At 39.5% G+C, this 10,733-nt stretch overlaps 1 long non-coding RNA gene across 1 annotated transcript; it reads left to right on the forward strand.

Moving 5' to 3' along the window:
- The first annotated feature begins 2,599 nt into the window (after positions 1 to 2,599).
- Positions 2,600 to 7,992, forward strand: LOC120324088. Its single transcript, XR_005565092.1, has 3 exons — positions 2,600 to 2,766; positions 4,126 to 4,311; positions 5,955 to 7,992. It is a non-coding gene; the product is annotated as an uncharacterized LOC120324088 (long non-coding RNA).
- Positions 7,993 to 10,733: the final 2,741 nt, after the last annotated feature.

Here is a 10,733-nt window from a genome sequence, read left to right on the forward strand (position 1 = left end):
GTCCCTGATGGCTTAAAAATCTATGGAATTGCCAAATAACTTCTGCAGGGCCACAGGATGAGTGACTGAGAGCTATTGAATTGGACATATCAATAGGAAACAACTGAAAAATTGCCATGTTCCTCTCTATCAGTATAAATACCAAAAATATAGAAGAAAATTATTTACTAGGAAGAATTCTTATCTCATTATATTTGATTATGATACACTATTTCCAGGGACATTGCTCTTAACAAGTGAGACTACTTGTTAATTGGTAATATTAAAATTTTGCTAAATCTATTCCCTGATGGATTTAAACCTTTTCAAATTTACACAAAGAACATATGTCACAATAATAAATAATGAAGCATATACCTGGATGCATAATCCCACAGTTCTATTTGCAAATGCAAGTGAAAAGAAAGCTCTGTAGTCCTCTCTGAGAGAAAAATATCTTACGTAATATTATGGCAAAGCATGGTCCCTAATGACCTGCAGTGTCAGATGTTCTGACACTGTCAGACTTCTAACAAGGTCACCATGAAGAAGAAAAACACTGTATAGTAAAAGAATGAAATAGTCAAGAAAATCTAGATTAACATTTTACTTTTGGTTTTTCTTTGTGAGAACACAGCATTGATTATTAAATGTACAGTATATTTTACAATGAAGTCTTAACTCAACTACTTTGAAGGACTATATTGAGTCAAAGTATTTAACTGTACAATAAACTTGAAATTGTTCTTGCTGTATCTTAAGAACTCACTTGTAAATTCATTTTATAATATATATATTTAATGCAGTTTGCCGTAGACAAATCTTTGCAAATATTTTCCCCTGTTGTCAAAACTTTCATCAAAGAGAGCAACAGTAGAAGGTATTATTATGTAATGCTCTGACACACACATTGCATCAGTTCTGCTTTCAGGTGGAGTTTTACATATAATTTCTTGTTTTTCCTGTGACATACAGCTCTGTGTCTGTGTCTGTGATCCTCCATCTGCTGTTATCCACTACTTAGCTGTCGCATTTTGGTATGTGCTTGCTGAAAACTCTGGGTGACAGAAATGTTATATCACCGTTGGAGAACCAGTTGCTTGAAGAAAAAATAACACTCAAACCACCTTGCAAACAGCCCACTCAAGCCCAGTTGTGTTTGAAACCTATCCCTCTCTGAGGCTGACATCCTTTGCAGAGGGCACAGATGTCATCCTAGTGTTGAAAAAGAGCTGCTGTAAAGAAACCATAGCCTCTATTTGTCTGTTCAGTGATGGATTGCTATTCAAAACTGCAAAACCACGCTGCGCATGAGATTCCCAGCCTGCACTGAGACAACATGGTCTATTGTCCTCCTTCCCCACACATTAAGGGTAGATTAGCTTTAGAAATAAAATGAAGCTCCTGAAGTCACTGAAGGCAAAGTATTTAATTAGGTCCAGTGATTAGTTTTAGGTCATGATTACTTTTCTACTGTGCGCAGTGAGAGACAACATAATGAAGTTGCCACCATTTCTAGGTTTTTGAAGACAGCTGTCACAGAAATGGCAGAAATTGTTCCAAAGCACAGGACAACTTTCCACAGAAGGGTGAAAACCAGGGAGGCAAACATTTATTTAGGATTGGAGCTCAGTAAATGATGCTAACATTTCATAAGGGTTTCACTGGAGCACAGTCTGATCAATATCAGAGGAAAAGTCCCATCCTTGAGTCTGCTGTCACACCTCTGCAACTGCTGTGCAGAATCTCTGTCAGCAGCCTCACCAGCCTTCATGTTGCTCGAATCACAAAAACAGGTTAGCTAGAGGTTTTTAATCAATATATTATTAATAAATTTTAGGCTATGACAATTATTAATAATTTTTTCATTTACAAAACTGTGCAATTTGATCTGTAAGTACAATGCCTTCCATCTCCCATTACCAACACAGGGACCAACCCAAACCTGATCTCAGAAGATTGGTTGCCAGATCCATTTAAAGTTTCTGCGTGCAAGTAAGGATAAACAGTGAAGATGGATGCCACTCCCTGTTATTTGCAGAAGACAGGATGCCATCAGGGAAGGTAATGGTCTGTTAGCTAGTCTGTGAGGGCCAAGCAGGGGACAGGAGAATATGGACATGCCAGAGACAGTGGGAGCAGCAGGGAGGGGAAATGCTCCTGGAAACGGGACAGCAAATTGAGTGAGACTAATGTAGGGATCAAGAGGGATGCAGAGGAGAGGCAGACAAGCGTGAAGATGAGGACATGGAGTCAGAGTGCAGGTGAATGTGCTGTAACAGAACAGAGGAAAATGCCAAGTAGGAAATTGTGAGAAGAGGAGGAAGTATGGTGGTAAAGCAGATGCTGCGGAATGGGAGCTATGTGAAACCATGGAAAGAAAATTCAAGCAGGTCACTGCTCCTGCAGCAGGGACAGAGAAATCTGAGCCTCAGGAGTTCCTAGCAGATAGAGGTTCTTGGATAAGTGAGCAGAGAGGTTGCATTTCTGGTAGGGTTTTTAAGAATAAACTTTTTTAAAACCTGCAAAAATGCTAAAAAGGAGATAAAAGGGACATTTTACACTGATGTTAAAATTACTGACTATTTTGGAAGCTTATTTTTTACAGATAAGCCATTATTCTGAGAACTGGAATTGTCAGACTTTGTTTCAGAGCTATCGTTACAGTATATAAGCCAATATAAATCAAGTAATTGCCATTGTTGTCTTTCTAGAAGGACCTCACTAGAGATATATGCACTTACATGGGATAGTTGTGAATAAACTTAAGCCAGATGGATTTTTAAGGTAACACACACTTCTTCATTCTGTTACACAAGAAAAATCCTTCTCTAGAGTTTAAGACAACCAATGATGTCAGAGTGTGTTAATACTGTACAGTCCAGTGGCTCTGCCAAGATTTATCTTTTAAAAGTTTGCCAGTGTTATAGTGTACTGCTATTTTACGGTCCAGCAACTTCCAAGGTTTATCTTTTTGCAGAAATCCATATAAAAGTTACAGCATCTTGGACAGTTTTGATAGGAAGCATCCATAATCACTGAAAGATTGAAAACTATTTGAAGCTGGACACACTAATTATCTTCATTGCTTTCACAGCAGGTGTCACCTTTTACTTTAGAAATGCACCATGTCAGAGTCCCCTAAGAAGGGAGACCAAATTTCTAGACTGATGGAGAGCACTGAATAAACTTGAGGGCAGATGGTTTAGAAAAGGTTTCAGTTTTCCATGACTTTTTCAGTTGTGGTCTACACATTAAAAAGAATAAAATTTATGCTGAGATTCTATCTAAATTGCCAGAACTTTTGTGCTACGGAGGAAAGCCTTAAACACGCTGTACTCTTGCTCAATGACACCACGAGTCAAGTAGAAACCGGGTTGAAGGCCACTGAATCTTCCTCTGCGAAGGAGAGGAGAGAACAAGGATCAAGAGCTGGCTAAGCTTTGGTTCTAGTTTGTTCTCTCTTTAAGCAGACCTGTTCATCCACAAAAGAGGAAATAATCTTTACTAAAAACTGATCTGGTGTAGGGTGGCCTTTAAGAACTGAGAAATTGAAAATAAATGCTGAGGAGCAATCAGATACCTGTTCTGCTGTTGCAGTTTCAAAAATATTTTCAGTCCTAGCGGTAGAATTGTTACATCGTAGCAAAGCCAATATATAACTGTTTTATTAATATTTATTTTTAAAAGATCTCGGTTTTTCAGGCTGCTTCATTTTTAGTACATACAACACATAATCGTTCTAAGTCATCATGATAGTTTTGAGTTTTCTAGAATATCTGTTTTCTAAATATTTACAGAACATGAAAATTACACAAGATATAGTTTGTCTTACTGTGTTTATATAGTCATTGATAAACCACTGGGTTTATTCCAGTTTAGGAAAACTGGATTTTTTAAGGACTTCTCACAGACCATTAGTTGGGATGTTATGCAGTAACTTCTGAGATGGCAAAACTTGAATTGGACAACTTTATTTACATGGCTTAGTAGAGTCATTCCATATACTGTAACATGTTCACAGAGATATTTTTTATGAGATCTTTTTCAAAGTGAATATAGGGTGGCACACTATGTGATTTTATTCATACATCATTCACCAAATCACTTTCAATCACTTACCAGCAGTCTTGGTCAATTAAACAGGTCCCAGCTGACCAAATGACGGGAAACATGATCTTATCTCTGTGAAAGGAGGATCCAGGGAACTACAGGCCTGTCGGCCTGACCTCAGTGCCGGGAAAGTCGTGGAGCAGATTATCCTGAGTGCCATCATGCAAGATGTGCAGGACAATCAGGGGATCAGGCCCCTCCAGCATGGGTTTAGAAAAGGTAGGTCCTACCTGACCAACATGATTTCCCTTTGGGACCCGGTGAGCTGCTTAGTGGATGAGGGAAAGGCTGTGCATGGAGTCTACCTGGACTTCAACAAAGCTTTTGATACTGTCTCCCACAGCATTCTCCTGAAGAAGCTGGCAGCCCATGGCTTGGACAGGTGCTGTTTTTGTTGGGTTACAAACTGGCCAGACGGCTGGGCCCAGAGAGTGATGGTGCTGCATCCAGTTGGTGGTCGGTCACTAGTGGGGTTCCCCAAGGCTCAGTACTGGGACCAGCCCTGCTTATTATTTTTAGCGATGACTTGGACAAGGGGATCAAGTGCACCCAAAGCAAGTTCCTGGATGACACCAAGTTGGGTGGGAGTGTTGAACTGCCAGAAGGTAGGAGGACTCTGCAGAGGAATCTGGGCAGACAGGCTGGGTCAATGGGCTGAGGCCAATTGTATGAGGTTCAATAAGGCCAAGTGCCGGGTCCTGTACTTGGGTCACAACAACCCCATGCAGCACTATAGGCTGGAGGAAGAGTGGTTGGAAATCTGCCTGGTGGAAAAGGACCTGGGGGTGCTGGTTGACAGCCAACAGAACATGAGCCAGCAGTGTGCCCAGGTGGCCGTGAAGGTCAATGGTATCCTGGCTTATATCAAAAATAATGTGGCCAGCAGGACCAGGGAAGTGATTTCCTCCCCTGTACTTGGTACTGGTGAGGTCACGCCTTGAGTCCTGTGTCCACTTCTGGGGCCCTCACTTCAGGGACAACATTGAAGTGCTGGAGCAAGTCTAGAGAAGGGCAATGAAGCTGGTGAAGGGGCTGTAGCACAAGTCCTTCAAGGAGCAGCTGGAGAAAAGGCAGCTTGGGGGGAAACCTTATCAATGTCAATCTCTTCTTCTGGGTAACAAGAGACAGGACAAGAGGAAATGGAGTTTTAGATTAGCTATCAGGACAAATTTTTTCCTTGAAAAGTTTTAAAAGCATTGGAATGTGCTGCCCGGGGAAGTGCTGGAGTCACCATCCCTGGAAGTGTTAAAAAAATTTGTGGATGTGTCACTTGAGAACATGGTTTAATGATGAACATGGTGGTGGTGCTACACTGACGGTTGCACTCAATTTTAAAGGTCTTTTCCAACCTTAAGAATTCTGTGATTCTATGATTTGCTGGTGCTGCTCTTACTATCTGATGTCTGTAAGCTTTTTTCTGCAATGTTTCAACTTTTATGGTAGGTTTGAAACATTGGTTTCACAAATACTAGCTGAGATGTAAAGGAGGAACTTCTGAACACTCTTCTAATGGAAGATGCATAGATTTCAAAGAGGTGATGAGACATGCAACGGAATCCCAATCAAAGAATTAATTTCAAGATCACAGGTGAAGGCACAATACTCTAAAAGATACATTTTTCTACATGAACAAGTCAGGCTGCATCAAACTCTCCCTCAAAGAATAGAGAAACAAAAATAACTTACAGCAATGAGGTGTTGTAGCAGAGTAGTAGAAAACTCTCGTTCAGGTGCAAGAAATATGTGATAATGTGGGTGTATGTGAGTGCATGGGAGGATGCACCCATGTGAAGACCTGACTATCTTTTGTCACTCACAATTATACAGTGCTGTTGTCCTTTATGTGACTCCTTCTGTTTCAGGCAACTAAAGACACACGTGAGGAAAATGAAGAGTCCAAGATCATTTTTCAGTAAGGCAATATATGTATTATTGTTTGAAATTCATGCCTCAAACTATATGTAGAAGTCATCATCACTGTAGAAGACAAATATCCTTGACCATGAAGGAAAGATTTAATCTCCAAAATGTATGGGGTTTTTGTCCTAAATCAGATGTCAGCTGCAGTTCTTCTTATTTACCCATTGTCCATTAGTTCCTAGTAATTCAGTCTGTATGAAATCATTTTCTTTGAAGTCTTTTGCCAACTCATTAAATGTTCTAAACTTTCCAGTACATGGATTTATGAGCAATTAAGAATTTCTCAGACTCAGTAGTCAGGAAATATAGCTCATTATCTGTTGCAAAGGCATTTGGCCAATTTAAGGAGATTCTTCAATTGAAAAAATGTTGTTTCCTAACAGTGTTACCCAGTTTCTTGCTTTTCAGATATTTTGTCCCAAACATTTTCTTTCACACCCTACAATGTCTCTAATCTGAACAGCTCTTCCATTGAAAAAAATTGCTATATTTTACCTAGCTGTTTTCAAACGGTAAATTTACTGATCTCGTCTAAAGGCTCTGATATAATGGGTGGAAAAACTCCATTGTCTGAATGCAGGTCTTGAGACATATATTCAGACAAATGTTTTACCTTATTGCCCTTTTCTCCTTATTCCTGGCAATATATACACAGTATGTTTGTGCTAACGTATTTTCTCCAAAATCCAAGGTCCTGCAGTTCCTTCTGCCAACTCTGCCATTTATTCGAAATCTCTATTCTTAAATGGCAATTTTCACTTTAGACCTACAGGAAATGTATCTGAGTGTGTCACTATATAAAGTTAGATTTTCTGAATCTTTCATCTTCTACCCCTTGGATAATTTTCCTACTTGTGTTAAAGTAGCGTCATTTCTGTTGAAAGACTGCTCTTTTTGAAATTTGTCACCAGGTGGTTCTCTAAACTTTATTAGCAGTTTCTAGCAGTACCTTTTATTTACTGGACAATTCTTCAATGCTTTAAGTTGCTGGTGGTGTTAGCAAAGCAATCACACAAGCAGTTTTGAAAGATCTATTATCTGGGTGCAATTTTTTGTGAATGGACTTGCTGCTCAGACTATGTTCAGTGCTGTTTGTAAAAGCATCACAAAAAAACAGTGTCTGAGTTAAGACCTGTACAAAACCATTTAAGTAATGCTAGAGTCCAGCCAGGGCCAGCTCTCAGCTCTCTGATATGAGCAAAAGATGAAGTCATGGTGCAGAGCAAATCACATGTGCTACTTGGTCACGCACAAATCTCAGTAACGTCATTCATGTACAGAAGTGCTTGCAGTTTCAAATCCGATTCATGGTGAAAGTATTTACTATGCTTATCCTCAGTTCTAGGTAAAAATCTCAGACATCTTTAGGAAAAAAAGTGAAACCCCCCCAACTTCTCTTTGGCTTAAAACAAATCACAATTAACCAATTTATTAAACTATTTTCTTCGGTGCTTCCTGAACAGAATTTCTGGTTCTTTGTAACCCTTAAACTACTGCCTGCCTGAGTCTTCTTTAGAAGGTTGGTGAAAAATGTCGTTGTATTTATTTCCAGAATGTGTTTTAAACTGTTGACTAGTACCTACACTTTAACTTTTTCCAACACCATGCCAGACCACCTTAGGCTTCCCCAAATCTACAGGTATCTGTATGCAAGATGTAGCTATAACCTTTTACTAAAAGCCATCAAATTTTTAATTTCATCAGAGTTGCATTGTGCACAGGCAGCTAATCACTATTAAATTAATAAATAAATAAAGAGAGGAAAATAAAATACATTTAGTCTATTTATAGACAAACGTCCAAAACAAAAAAGGAACAAAAAGATTTCACGGTTTATTTTCCTTCTCTATACGTGACAAGGAGCCTGCCTTCTGTCACAAACAGCTCCTACTTCTAAAGGCTATTGATAGGAAATATTAACAGCATTTTACCACTCTTCTTGATAGTATTGTCATACATATATCATATATACATACTGACATATCATCTAGATGTATATGAGTATAGATGAATGTATGCACATGAAATATGTACATATACATGTTTATATATGTACATATATATACAGAAATTCAGGTACTTCAAATGATAATGAATGGTTTCCCAGGCCTCTGTAGTATGCATAGTATAGGGTACAACCACCAGTTTTTAAGTATTTCAATTCTAGCGAAAATAACATTCTGTATGTAAAATACTCTCCTTCAAGGTAGATTTTCTTAACAGCCCTTTTCACCCAAAACTGCTTGCCTCACAGTAAGATCTTTCAGTTTCAGTTCAGATTAAAGAAATGAACCAATGAGAGAAGAAACAAAATGCAGAATAGCCCATCTCTTTGTGTAAAACATATACAACACACAAACACTGTCAACAGCCTGGTGTCCCGTCCCAGACATTTCTAGCAACATGTATTAATAAAAAGCCTCTGTATCCAATGACAGCACCTTGTTAAAGCTCCAACATCAATCATGTTTTTAAAGGAATTTTGTTTTGCATGTCCCTAATTGAATCCGTTGAAAATATGCCAGAGAGGTGAGACACATTCTTTGATTCTTTTCTCCTCTGGCTCTTTAATTACCCTTCCCTGAAAGGAACAGACATCGAATAACAGAAAGACTATTACAGGAAAGTTTCAATAGAACACTGAAATATCTCACTACTGAGGTTTTTAAGGGATAACATTTTTACTTAAATTATCTTGGATAGACACAACTTTGGAGAGTGAAAAGGTAAAACCACTGGTAGAGCAGCTGCCTGTTTGATGTCAGGTGCAAGCTTGAGAATTATCCACATGGCCCTGCCTGCAGAAGAAAATGTACTCTGACAAGTGGAGGTCAGATAAAACAGTTCCTCTTCTCAGCCCTCTGTTGGGCCTCTCACTTATTTTACAATTTTTCTCTCCTACCATGACTGTCTTAATTGTGACGCTTTTGACGCATATGAAGAAAAAATGGCCCAAATTGGCTCTGACTGCTGCACTCCAAAGGGGTCAGTATACTGGAACTTGATTTTTTCAGAGAAAGCTTCAGCCTTTGCTGCACAAATCAAAATTTAGCTAAGAAATTTAGGGTTTTCATTTCAATTAAGCGGGAGTGCAGCACTCTGAAAACCATGTTCACTGCATATTAGCACATAAGTAACATAATTATTTCAATACCTTCAAAAGAATAATATAGCAATTTTGTTCATCAGTCTGCCACTGTATCCTGTACCTTTGGTGATCTGTTGAACTTTTGGCTTTATCACATATGCATGCTAAACCCCCTCGAATATTTACACAGTACAGTTATTTTAAGTAAAATAGATTTGTCACAATTCTCTCACTCTCCTTGCTGTTGCCTAACAATGGCAGGTGTGCAAAGGCAAGAAACTGCTAAAAGCCCCACTTTGGCTCCACGCAGAACACATGGAATGAAAACTGAGAGATGGAGCCAGATGCCGCAGAGGTAACATCGTCTCTCGTTTATCGTCTCATCTCATTCCTCAAGGCAGCCAATCTTCTATCCCCTCCGCACCACTGACAGTAATCCTATGCGAAGCAGTGTCACCATGTAACCATTAAAAAGAAGCAGCAGTAGCAATAATACTCAAGGTGCCTTTCCTATCTTTCCTTTTAGAAAGCTCAAACTTTGCTACATTTTGGGAAATAAGAACGGTTAGATCTGCTCTGTGAAATCCAATCTTCTTTGCAAAAGGAAACAGGCAGAGACAGAGCTACTAGCAACTGTTCTGATTTTTAAAAAATCACGCTGGCAATATTACAGGGAAAGATTACAGATAGTTGTGTACATGTGTACAAGCACACAAACAGATAATTGAGAGACAAGAACTACACTGACTTTTTTTGAGAAAGTACCATATGAAAAGATAATGACTAAAAACTCCAGACAAGTAGTCCCTACAAACCCCCACACCTGGTAAGCTGTAGCTCCCATCTACCATCCTCCTTGCTTTTCTCAGTGCAGTTTTCTTTGTACAGAAATAGTGCATAATAGTGTCATCATCATATTCAAGCACACTGTTGGGATTTAGACAATAATGCCTCTTCAGGTTGTCAGTGTGAACATGAGGCACACTGATGTGCAGACATGTGCAGAGAAAACGTAAAGTCAGAGGCATGGCCAAAATGTGTGCCTGAACATCAGCCTCTTTCAGCTTGAGGGGCCCATGTGTTTGTATAAATAGTCATATCCTGACAAAGGACACACGTGCTTTCCACTCTCAACCAGTGAAACTGTGTCATGGGCACAATTGCTTTAAGTGTTGTGTGAAGGAGTGTACCACCAACTCCCACCTCAACCTACCAGACATTAGCTCACAGACATTGCAGGCGTCACTTGCACCACCAGTGAAAGTTTTAAACCCATCACCTTACTTCCAGAAACAGGGTACTATGCCCCAACACTCATTCACCATTGGAAGCAGGGCACTACTGCCCTTGTTCTGGTCCTAGCTCCATCAGGCCGCTCCTTCCTTCTCCTACAGCTGCCTTCAGGACCTCCAGTGTCTTTTCCTCCAGCTTCCTTCTTTTCCTCCTTCTCCTAGAAACATTTACTGCTCCATGTTGGTCCTTGTAGCCTGCTAAGCCAAGCCTAACCAGTTGCTTCCTGTATTTTCCCTCTTCTCCTGGAGACATCTACAGGCCTTATGTTGAGCAATGTCCCATAAAGAAACAATACTGAGATCACTAGTCATAAAGATCAGTCTCTGGGTTGACAGTCTTC

The sequence above is a fragment of the Pipra filicauda genome, unplaced genomic scaffold (genome assembly GCF_003945595.2).
Source record: "Pipra filicauda isolate LSUMZ 115617 unplaced genomic scaffold, ASM394559v2 scaffold41_size5083284_pilon, whole genome shotgun sequence".
Taxonomy (NCBI): Eukaryota; Metazoa; Chordata; class Aves; order Passeriformes; family Pipridae; genus Pipra; species Pipra filicauda.